Here is a 12,872-nt window from a genome sequence, read left to right as displayed (position 1 = left end):
AGTAACGATTGCGTTTAACAACAATGCGAATGACTTAAAACTTATAGACTGTATTTTTAAATGACACAGCGCCGTTTAGAAGTTTTCCAAATCGTCTTAGAAAAATTTAGTTCGGACGGATACGAATTGCGAAAATTCTATCACGTGACGCGTTTTTATCCGAAGTAGGTTACAGGCGTCATTTGTTAGTCTCGTTCTAATAAGCTGATGACTGACAGTGAGAGCCGAGTTTGGAATTCGTTACAACGTCACGATATTCTCGTGAAATGCGGATGCTTCGAGTAATTAATTTATTACACTTTGACGAATGGTGGTAAAGACAAGAATTTTCCCGCGCACGAATCACGCCTCTGAGTCACTGTAACTAGTCATCGTCGTCAAAACTGACGATCATTAATATTGAGTGTATACGCGTAGAGGCGTAACTTTTTTGGAAAAAGGATTATTCCTTCAAGTTTGACCATTTTTTTTTAATCAATTTTGTTTCTAACGACAATAATTTACGTTACACCGCAATAATGACTCTCGAGTATTGAAAACCTTCAAGTATACTGTCAAAAATAACAACAAACCTCGAAGAAATATGTTTAAAAGTTCTCTAACTGTAAAGAGAATCTGTTTACGGAATAACTTGTCGTTTCGAAGAGTATCGTTAGAAAGGCGGTAATTATCAGATGCTATTGACCTTTCAAATTATTTACAGATGAATAAATTAACCGTTGATTATCTAAGAGTCGAGGTCGAGGACGAACGATGATGATTAACCCAGTGGTGAGAAAATAAATTATCGACAACTGTTTATAGACTGAAAATTCGCGATTAAGTGTCAAGAATCTTTGTAAACAAAATACTCGTTGACAAATTTTTTTTACCGTACTCGACGGATCGTGATTTCAAAACATTAAACTGGTTTTCGAGGCGAAATCGAGTGAGCGAATGAAATGTTTTTTTTTTTATACAAATTGCCGTGCGATGTGTAAAAGAATGCTACAGGAAATAATCCGGCGAAAAGTAAAACAAACGTTTGATTAACAACGTAGCATATGAATGGAAAAAAAAAAAAATTTAATCGCACTTCCATGCCAAACAATTTCGGTAATTGAATTGCTTTTCAAAGCGATGAATGCGTTGTAAAAAATAACTTGTTTTATCACTCGTTCGTTGGAACGTTGAATTCGAAACGGCGAGAGAATCGTTTCGGAAAATTTCAGACCCTCGAGTTGTTCGCTCCTCTTTAAAACTCTAGATTTTCATTCAGTCGTTGAACGTAGAATAGTTGAGTATTATTCGTCAGGCATAAAAGAAAGAAAAAAAAAAAAACTGCTCTATGAATTATTTAAATTTCAAGAATACACGGTAAAATTTTTGAAGAAAAATTTTTTCGTAATTCCAACAATATTCAAACAGTTTTTTTTTAACGATAACCGTTTTACTGAATTTTTCTAGCTACTACAACAAAGAAAATTTTTCACAGCTTAGGATTTTCACGTCTCGTTCTATCGCCTTTTATTCCAACCTTTCAAAAATCAATTTTTTTCTCCATTTTTTCTTTTCCTTTTTCAAATCTTGGAAATCGATACGTGTCAACAATTTCAACAAATATCATTCGATTTCACAATTCGAAACGCGTTCCTCCGAGTTTCTATTATATAAATATAAACCAAAGAGCGGGTTGTTTATTTATAAATTGGAACGAAGCTATACTATTTTAATAGCCACGGCCCTTACGATCATTATTCCGAATCAACCTGATACGTGAGACTGTTTTTCTACTGTCTTGTCGATAAATGAGCGGGCGGATCGTTTCGGATTTAATCGGCACGCCGCTGTTATTTGATGAATAAACACTCCGTTTTTCAACGTTTCGCATCACCGAATATCAAATATTCGTATTCGCACTTTGGCGAGTTTAATAAAAAATGATAGCAACAACGTAAATTTGCTGTACTTTTTCGAGTAAATACAAAACATCGCGCGTTATACGAAGGAACGTAACAAAATGAAACAGATTTAACAAAATTAATTTCCGGTCGAACCGTAAACCTTATATTTTTTCCTAAAAAATAAAACGGTAAATTAGAAGAAAAATTTTGCAACACCGACTGTATTTTCATTCCGCTGAACTGACCGAAGGAAATTTGTTAATGAATTTTCAAATCCCAGTGATTTTAAATAAAAATAGAAGACAGAAAAAAAAGATTAAAAAATTACCTCGCTTTTCTGATTGAAAGTCGAGTGTTCTCTGTTTTTTTTTTTTTTCTCTTTTTCTACTTTCTTCCTTTAATCCTTATTTTATTCGCCAATTTTTCAGCGTGGTTACAAATCACTGCAGTTTTTTTCTCCGATGTAAATCCCGCAGAGATTTATACTCGTAATAGATATAATCGTACATATGACTTTTCATTTCTACGTAATATGAGATAACAAATTGACGAATATTCTTCTAAATTTGGATTTTCAAATCTGCAAGAATCAGCGAGAATCAAAAATTGTAATATCAAGTTTTAGAACTGTGCCGATAAAAACGAATGTTGGATTTTGTTTTATAAATTTTTCTCGCTGAAGAAAAATTCGAGTATACTTTTAGAATCACATGCAGATTTATATAATCGAGTTTTTAACTCGTACCTGAGCGCGAAAATCTTCCGCTTATTGCACGTTGTTTGTACTTTTTTTTTTTTTCTTATCTTCCTTCAAGCATAATCGCAGTGAGATGCAATCGCGAATTTGACCCTCCGTGAGTTTTTTTTTATTTTGAAGTTATAGGTATATTATTGCGAACAAGTTGCGAGACAAATATTGGCAAACTTTTTATTGTACGAAACTCTCGCAATTTTACCGCTCATGTCTTTCTACGGCGAGCGAATTGCTTACAGAGATATATACAGAATAATGTTAATACAGTTGCGAGAAGTAAGAGAAGATGGGATGTAAAAATAAGTTGCTCGAAACATTTTTGGCTTTCTTTTTTTTTTTCTTTTTTTTTCTTTCATGAGAAATTCGCTAGATGTCAATTTCGAATAAAAAAGAAAATAAAAAATCTCCGAATTCGTCAATTTTTATAAATTTCCACGTGATTCGAACCCGAAAATGCGATGAACCGTATTTTTCGATGCTTGAAAAGGTTTTTTCAACCAGAAATAAGAAGAAGTTCGGCGATGCTTTATCGATCGGCGGTTATATTATTTCCGAGGATCGGGTTTACATGTTTGTCAGGGTTATCCGTCTTCTCGGCGTTTTTCCGTTGCGGAAATTGGACTCGAAAAAAAAAGCGATGTTGAAGAGTTGAGAAATTTAGCCTTTATTCAATTGCTCAATTATTCACAACTATTAAGAATGATTTTGAATACGATCTCATTTAAATTGCTCAGCAAAAAAATCATCCAATAACTGTATTTCATTTTCAAAATATTTCAAGACCGAGTCCATAATTTTTTTTTATTTTTAATAACCAAAACACTGTTTAACGGTCTGAAATTTTCTAGAAAATTCTTGAAAAATTCAGGGCACCGTTTCAGTGTTTGGACTATTGAAGAAAAAAATTTCAGGAGTTCACAGATTTGAGTAATTTTTATATATAAAAAAAAAAAAAGAAAAGGCACTCATAAGAATTAATGAATAATTCGAAATAGACCAAATTTTCTGCGACAAAAAGCTGATCTTATCTTGTTATTTTTTTTTCACACAATAATTGAGTTTCATAAATTGGATACAATTGAAGAGTAGAATTGAATAAAGTACAATATTTTTTGTTTTTTTTTTTTTTCAAAAAAAGAAAAAGAAAATTCCACAGACCAAAATTTAAGCTATAACAGCGAAAAAACAAAAACAGTTTCTCACCGTTTTCCTTAAAAAAAGTTTACATTTCACGGGAACTTGCAGCTCTTTTCAAATCTCCTTTTTCAATCAGCTCTCATGAAAAAAAAATCTTAAAAAACGCGAATTTTTATTTTCACGTATGATTTTTCGCGCTTCTACGGAGATTAGCAAAGCTGAGCTACGAGTCGGTCCTGCCACAGCGTACAATGAAATTTTCGTCCAAAGGATGGTTGGAAAGTGTCCAAAAAACTTTTCCCCACAACCAGTAATATTTCATTCTCGTACAGCATGTTCGCACTGACGTAAATATATGATACGTAACGACGATTGTAACGCGAAAATTGTGCGAGAAACATCGGAATCAAAGTGTCGCAAAAATATCTGTTAAAACGATTATACGCAAAAATTTGAAATCTATTTTATTAGTGAAATCAAAGCAGCAAATCGCCGTTTTGTACTCACGTGTGTGTGTTTTTTTTTTTTTTTCTTTCTTTTTTCTCTCCGTTTCTTCAACTATTCTACAGGTGTTTTCTATTTCCTGTCGGTCGTCTGTCTCATCGTTTTCAAACATTGACAGTCGCTTGTACGAAAACAGATGCCAAATTTATCAAATCTCTGACACCGTGTGTAAAAAAAAACAAAAAAAAAAAATTGGGTTAAAAAAAAAATTTGCGATGATCGGAAAGAAGGATCGGTGTCCGATTTAATTGTTATTTAAACAATTTTACGGTCGAACGAGGTGATACGTCTGTTGAAATTCTAATGAATTTTATTTTCTCGCGATTTGCAAAGATCGATTGATTTTCCAAAAAGAAAAAAAAGAAAAAGAAAAAAAAAACTAAAAAATCCGCAATATTTATTACGGGTTTACTCAAAAAACATTACGGCCAACCTTGGAACTTTGTTACTCTGTCGCAACATTACGTTACGCAGAGTTACGACTTGGAGAAAATTTTGAGAGAAAATTTAACGATTCGGAAATGGAAACCAGTCTTAGTTTTGTAAAAAATAAAAAAAACAAGTTTTTTCAATCGTTCTTCCTTTTAATCGCAGAAACAATCCTGATTCAACCAAGGTCACTTTGAAATTGTACGTTAATGTCGGTTCTGGGGTAAACCGGACCCCACCGTGTAAATGACCGGGGTTAATTCAACAGAATGTTTCGAACCGAAAATAAAGGTGGTTGGTAATTCCACCTACATGTATAATATCCCACGCGTTACAAGATCAGTCGGTGAGACGTTGGGACAGAAAAGGAAAAAAAAGGAAAAGGTATAGGAAGGAAAGAAAAAGAGAGAGAGGGAAAATTAAATGAAAGCGAGCGCATTAAGCCTCGTCGAAACTGTACGCGAGAATTAAACTGTACGAGTATATTTCCCTCCCAAAATCCACGATTGTTTGGCTAACTAATGGAGAGCAAAACGAACCCTGCCTCCTCCTATATCTGTGTGAATGTTTTCCTGTGTGTGCGTGTGTGTGTTTGAAGCGCTTTTCCACTGAGATGAGAAAACAGGCCGTATAACCATGATCTTAACGATAATGATAATAATCAAGTAAGATACACTATAATTAACGTTTCTTACCTAGTTGTAATATACGTTCTACGTATCGTGTGTCAAGTAACAATTATCCGAGCGAAACGGATTAGGGAGGGAAAAAAAGCAAATTTCTTTTCTTTTTTTTTTTTTTTATCATTCACCGACCACAAGATCTTTCCGTGGAGTCTGATTTATCGAATTTCATTAATTTTATCTACCCACTTTTGTTTCGTTTTTACACATCGACGATTAACAGTGACGATAGAAAATGTATCGAATTTGTATGCAATATTCTCATCATACTTATTTTTTTTTTTTATTTTTAAATTTTTCTTTTTTTCTCACCTTCAAGAAATATCCGAAAATTGACAATTGATCGCAATTTTCGCGTGTGAATACTTTTTTTTATTTCTACCAAGATCAGGCATTCGGTGAAACGTGTCGCGATGCCTACCTTACCGATAATTCTTGGTGTTATAGGTACAGCTTGTCCAATTTTAGGCTATTACACAGCCGACCTTGTTCGAAAAACGTCTTTCCTGCAAATCGTCCGAGACGGATATTTCTCTGAAATATTTATCTTTCTTCCGACTACAATATTATACTCGCGCAGGTATATGTTGCACTCGGAAAAAATATTCATCTCGAATGTATGATTTTGTTCTTCGAACAGAAAGGTTTTATCGAAATATCAGAGACGTGTTAAATGGTTAGAAATTTTTCATCGATTTCATCGAAATTTAACGTACCAATCCGTTTCGAATAAAAAAAGTTCTCAATACATTATTCGTATTAAAATAGCCAAATCTTTTCCCCGAATATACTTTTTTTTTTTTTTATCTTTCACACAAGTTTTTCCACCAAAAATTACGATTCAATGATAAAATTGTCATTTCTTTTACTGTTCTCAAAACGCAGTTAAAAATATCCGCTATTCGGCAGTTGGGAATCATTTTCGAAAATACATCCGTTTTGAAAGCGAGCAGTTTTCGAACAGCCTGTGGGAAAAAAAAAGCACCAAAAAAAAAATTTTGTAAAATTCGCCTTCTCGAAGTAAAAATTTATCCGGTTGAAATGAATTTTGTATCCAATCGAAAGAAAAATTTCCTCGCCTGTGCCGAACGAATTGTATTAGACACACGTTCGTATTCGTATGAAAATATTATTATATATTTTTTTTTTTTTTTTTGTTCAAACAAATCCCGAAGAATTTTGATTTTCAATGAATAATATTTTGTGTATATGTATATATATATATATGCAATAACCGTACCGCATAAAAAGACCGATCAAAAAACAGAAGGAGGAATAAAATGGACCATTCTCCATCCCTTATTGAATAATTCAAAATCGAAGGTTTCTTATTTCGAATTTTTCGTCCCATGATAAAATTTTTCTGTTTATCATCATTCTTGGTGTTTTTTTTTTCTTTCTATCATCATTATCTCTTTCATTGTTATCACAAACGTGTATTAAATGTAAAAAAAAAAAGAAACCAGAGTCCTCGTCGAAAGAAACAAACAAACCGGCCATTGAATTCGATCTGAAATATTCGGAGAGCAAAATATCGCGTCACTTTCCACGCATTCTTATCTTAACAGGATAAGAAGAAATTTGTATACATATATACATACATGCGCATACATATAACATAACTGCTTGTATACATATGGATGAAAAATTTCAAGGTTGACAACGATTGCCGGAAAAGGTTGGACGAGTTTTTCCTTATCTCGGTTGAATTTTCTTTTCCTTGCATATTTTTCTCTCTCTCTCTTACTTCTTAATTTTTTTCTTCTCTTCTTTTCTCTGTTCTTTCTCTTTCTTTCGTTCCTACCACATCGTAGATAAAGACTGGGGAATACATGAAACAGAGAAAAATAGGAAAAGAGTAAAAAAAAAGGATCTCTCTCTCTCTCGCTGCTATTCCGCTCTATCACTCAGAGCTCCTTTCACTCTCTCTTTTTTTTTTTTTTTATTTTCACCCAAGGTGCCCACTGTCCTGTGTATATTGTTGCACACACATACGTGCCTTGCTGTAGGTTAAAGGAAACTCTTGACTCTCGTATTCCAAGAGTTATCGACGCTCGTGTAAGAGACAGCCAATCGGAGGGCATCTCTCTCTCTCTCCCTCTCTCTCTTTCTCTCTCTCTCTCTGTCTCTCTCTCTCTCTCTCTCGTTCAACCTTTTGCCAGCCAGCTTGGATCACAGCCAATATTCTGCAGGCGGCTGCCCCGCGGAGTAAAAGCGGTCTCTTTCACCCGAGATATATTACTCATACCTACCTACGTTTTACATGTATGTATAACGTACGACGAACATGCATGCAACCGAGAGGCGTATAAAATAATTGCTGAAAGGCATTGTTGGAAATTTGTGTTTTTTTTCTTTTTTTCTACTCTTTTCCCTCGCGCTATTATGCCCGGAGCTTGTTATAATTTTCTATCAATTTCTTTCTAATTACCTGCGTTTTTTTTTTTTTTTTTTTTTCTTGCTCATTTTTTTTTATATCAATCTTCGTTTTCGACATCTGATGTAGGTAATCTTTTACTCCGGCGTAACGTGAAATTGAAGATATTCGGATTTTGTAAATTTTGATCACAGATTTTGTTCAACGGATATCAATCAGGATATTGGTAAAAGAAAATTGGTAAAAGAAAAAAAGTTGGTTCAGCTTTTTGTATCGCGATCTGGAATTTTTCTTTACGTATTGTTTTTCTTTGAGAAACTTTAGCCTGTAATTTTCATAAATAATATCCGTCTCGAGAATCAAAACAGAGTTTACATAACGAGTGAATACGTCGATGATTAAAATAACTGAATTATTAATGGAACAAAATTTTTATTTTTTTTCTCATCTTCGGTCAATTCATTTTTCTAAGATCTGTTTCTAATTTATCTATAAAATTTTCTATTAATGCCAATAGCGTGTGTGTAGAAAGTTTTAGCCTAATCTATGTTTTATGCGTTACAACGTTTAACACTTTGTTAATTTTTGTACCGAGGAGATTGAGTCTTTTTTTTCTTTTTTTTTTTTTCCTTTTTCTTCACAACGATACCAGAATATATCATTCATAAAATTATTATGCATAATTATATTTATCCTCACATCGGAAATGAAAGTGCGAATGTTCAACATACGCCGCATGATTAAACTTTCGCGTGAATATTCGTTTGGTCTATTATAATCTATTAACTTTCTGCCAGATAGTGAATAAGAGATTGTTAATTAGCGTTAAAATTGTTTTTTTTTCTCTCTTTCTTTCTTTCGTTTCTTTCGAGAAACAAGAGTTTCAATTTGAAGAGTTTTTATTTTTTTTTTTCTTCTAATTCTATTTAACGTAATTTCATTATACACATACACATATAAACATACAATTAATACCGCGTTGAAGATTTTTGCAAAATGATCGGGGTGTCAAAAAATTGAATAGATGTATATATACATATATATATATATATATATATATACACGGAATCTCTTGAATAATTTGTACTAAACGGAAAAATTACAAAATTGAAACAAAAAAAAAAAGACACTTTTATTTTAACGTAAACTTGACCTAAATTCGTTTAAAAAATTGTATTTCTTCGGACTGAAAGTTCGCTTTGATAAAGTGAATTTAATGCGACGTTTTTATACCGCGAAAAATATTTATACTCCCAGCTGCCACTCACTCAATAACAGACGGCCGTTGAAAATTACGGAGAGAGAGTGAGAGAAAGAGAGAGAGAGAGAGAGAGAAGGGCGATATCCGTACTTTGGCCGAAGTTGCGATTCCAGCTGGCACCGGCCATAACGCCGGCAATTAAAACTTGCCAAAATGTACTTTGATTCGAACTTACAAATTCAACTTTCCGTCATTTTTTGACCCAGCAAATATTGGAATCCACTCTTTAAAGTCTAACTATTTTAATATACGTTTAGTTATAATATATCGATTTAATTCTTATTTTTGATCAACGAATTGCGAATAATTTTGATACGTTTAAGTGCAATTTTTACAGTCTGTAGAGAATTCCGTGTGAACCTGACCAATTGTTGTTTGAAAAAATTTCCGCATTTCTCCCAAATCTGAAATATTACCCTGAATTTTTTCACATTTTTTATCCAATTGCTTAATTATTTATATACATATATTCAAAGTGATTTCGCGAAGGATCTTTTTTTAAGTTTCTCAAAATTCTCTAAAACTGTATTTACTATTCCAAACATTTCAAGACCGGGGCCATCATGGAACAATTTTTCCCATTTTTTTTTTTTTTTTGTCAACACTTGCAAATCTTTTTTTTCAGTAATTTAGGAAAGGTTCTCGTCAAAATCACTTTCTGTGGTTGTGAATGATTGAACCGGTTTATTAAGAAACGTGGAAAAATTTATGCTACTAAAACAAAAAATACAATTTTTGAGGATTGCTTGGAATATTTTGAAAAAGGCACCTTTTCAAAATCACCCTCAAAATTTATAAATATTGAACAAGTTGAATCGAAAGATGTGGAAGAAATTCAGCGTACTGTTTCAGAGTTGGGAAAATTGCATTTTTTTTTTTTTTTTTTGGATTCGCACATAATTCGCCATATTAGATGGACTAATATATACAAGAATTAAAAATTTAACAGCGAAATTTGAATCGCCGTAAGACGGTAACGTCATTAAAATTGACAAGCTTCGCGTCTCGTTTGATCGTTAAGATATTTCGAAACCTTGGCTAGACGAAGTGATTCGCGTTACGCATTTCGAAGCATCTTTTAACGATTTAGAAAAAGTTGCTCGATAATAAGAGCGCGTTATTCGACGTAAACTCGAATTACATTCAGCGCGCCTTTAAAACGAGTACAATATTCAAGATGGAATCGTGCTGCCGGCTGATGCCGGATAATTCTCCATTATAAAACCACCGTGGCAATAAACCGAACGGAGATGAGAAGCGAGCGAGCGAGCGAGCTTGGAATTTCCGAGGGGGATGAAAGTTCAACCCGTCAAACGTTGTTTCTTACTTTTTTTTTTTTTTTTTTTATTATTTTTTCCGACAACGATACCGAATCAACCGTATTTCATTTTTTACTACGTTGAGAAAATTTTACAGCGGACTCCAGAAATTCGAATGTTACGAGTATGCGTAAAAACGAAATGAAAATTAACAGACAATTATCGATTTTCGACCGAATATACTTGTAAAGATTAAAAAAAAAAAGAAACTGCGAAAATACGTTGAAAAAAACGGATGAACCGCTTTTTTTACCAGTCAATTTATTCATTTGCTTTTCTTCAGGTTTTTTGTTTTTTTTTCTTTCTAATTCGATCGACGATATTTTGATTGATTTAAAACTCAAATCATTGCAATGGAAGTTTTCGATTCAATTCTTTATTTATTTATTTTTTTTTTTTCCAAAGTAACCAGCGAAATGAAGAATTTTTTACGAGTCTGGAATTTCAACGAAGCAGCTCGTTATTTATAACATCTAACTTAAACATCCTTTTAACGGCAAATTTTATTCACTATTGTCGAATTCTCATACGAAATATATTTGAACATTTTCCAAAAACGATTGAAACTCGATTTTTCTCGTTGACAAAAAATTCAAAAATTGTCGACAACCGGACTCGGCGAATTGAAATTCGTAACGATGTCAGACTTTTCGACTGGAATGTATTTTCTGTTGTTTTTTTTACAAACAATTTGTTGACGGAAGACGCATTTAAAAAAAAAAACATCAGCCTACGACTAAAAATCGAGTTCTTATTCTTAGGAATTCCAAAAAAAAATTTAGAAAAAAAAAAGATTCCAGACTTTTCCACTCGAAGGTGTTTTCTTTTTTCGTTTTTTTTTTTCTTCTTCTTTTGCAAAGAATTTGTTGACGAAAAATTTATTAAAAAAAAAAACCAGTTTACATCTAAAAATCGAGTTCTTATTCTCAAAAATTATTTAAAAAAAAAAGGAGCGATTTCAGCGTTTTCGAATCGATTGTTTTTGAAAAATTTTTTCTTCATCCCCGTTATTGCAGATGTTGGAATCAACTTCCGGCGCAGCGCGTTTCTCGGTCGCGTGTCTCGGTAGTCCCAAGATATCGTCACACAACAGGCATGCCTATAATACGCTAATCGGGTTTGCGCAGGCGCGCGCATTGGTTCATTCAAGTGAGGTTCGCGGGTTCGGTGTCTCGGAACTATCAGTGCGTCGTCAAACTGACGCGTGCAGGGTTCGCTTCGTCGAAGAACGACGAGAGTCGCGATATTTTACGGAAGGAAATAAATAAAACGTGCGTACAAAAATCGCGGCTCGATCTAGAGATTCACGATCGTAAAAAACCGCGATATTTTTTTTCGCTTATGGTATATATATATATATATTTTTTTTTTTTTCCTTCATTTTTATCTCACGTCTTTCTTCTTTGTCTTATTTCAACCCTCCGTTTCCGTTCGCATCTTTCTCGTGTCCGAGTTTTCAAACTGAACCGATGAAAAATAATAATAAATAAATAAAGAAAATCAAACGGTGAGTCATTTTTAATACGAGTAAAGCGAAAGTTTCCGTACTGATATAATAATGACGTAATAAAATGATGCGAAGTAAGAAAAGTGAAGTGGTGGATTTTTCTTTCTCTCTTTTCTTTCTTTTCTGGTTTTTTTTTCTTCTTCTTCTCTCTCCTGTCTTACTCCGAAAATATTATTCATCATCGAGTGAACGTAAGATATGTGTCTGAAAAATAATGTCAGGTTTTGTGTGAATTTTTGTTTATAATCTGTACGGTTGTGCGACGGGGGATGAAACAAACTGCTACGAAAAATCAATTATACGTAAACAAATCGCTTTCTATTTTAAGCGATTCCAAATCAATGGGTACGTTTTTTTTTTTTTTTTATTATTAAAATTGACGTATAACGTCCGCTATTAAATATATAATATATACATGGATTAATAACGCGACTCGCAATTTATCCACGATGTTATAAAGCCGATACTGAAAAAATCCGCATCGACGTATAAATAAATCGATAGTTGTTAAAGAATGTTTTAAACTTATATCATCTTTTGGCTGGTCAGAGTCAATTATTAAAAAAAAAAAAAAAAACGCAGCTCGCAAAATTATCTCAAGTTGAATTTCGTCAATGCTAAAAATTCTTCCGAGTTTTAATCAATTTTATAGCTGAATATGATTATAAAATATGTATACGTGTAAGGAGAAGGTCGAAATTTGAATAAATTCGAGGTCTTTCGTTTCTATAAAAATTCCTTTGATTAGGTTTAAAATTTCACCGATTAACGTACGATTTTTTTTTAATTTTTTTTTTTTCCATTATTACTATTGTAAACAAAATTAAACAGACGAAAAGAGACGAGAAAGTTTATTTTCAGCCGAAAAGTTATTAGAAAATTTTCAAATTTTTATATTCAGTAATCCACTGATTTTCGCAGTCGATAATTGTTGCGAAAAAAAAAATTTGACAGATCGAAGCACTGTAGCAATAACAAATTCAATTGTTACTAATTTTATAAGAAAATTTTCAACCCA

Source organism: Neodiprion pinetum, chromosome 7 (genome assembly GCF_021155775.2).
Source record: "Neodiprion pinetum isolate iyNeoPine1 chromosome 7, iyNeoPine1.2, whole genome shotgun sequence".
NCBI classification, from domain to species: Eukaryota; Metazoa; Arthropoda; class Insecta; order Hymenoptera; family Diprionidae; genus Neodiprion; species Neodiprion pinetum.
Note: the sequence above shows the minus strand (reverse complement) of the source record.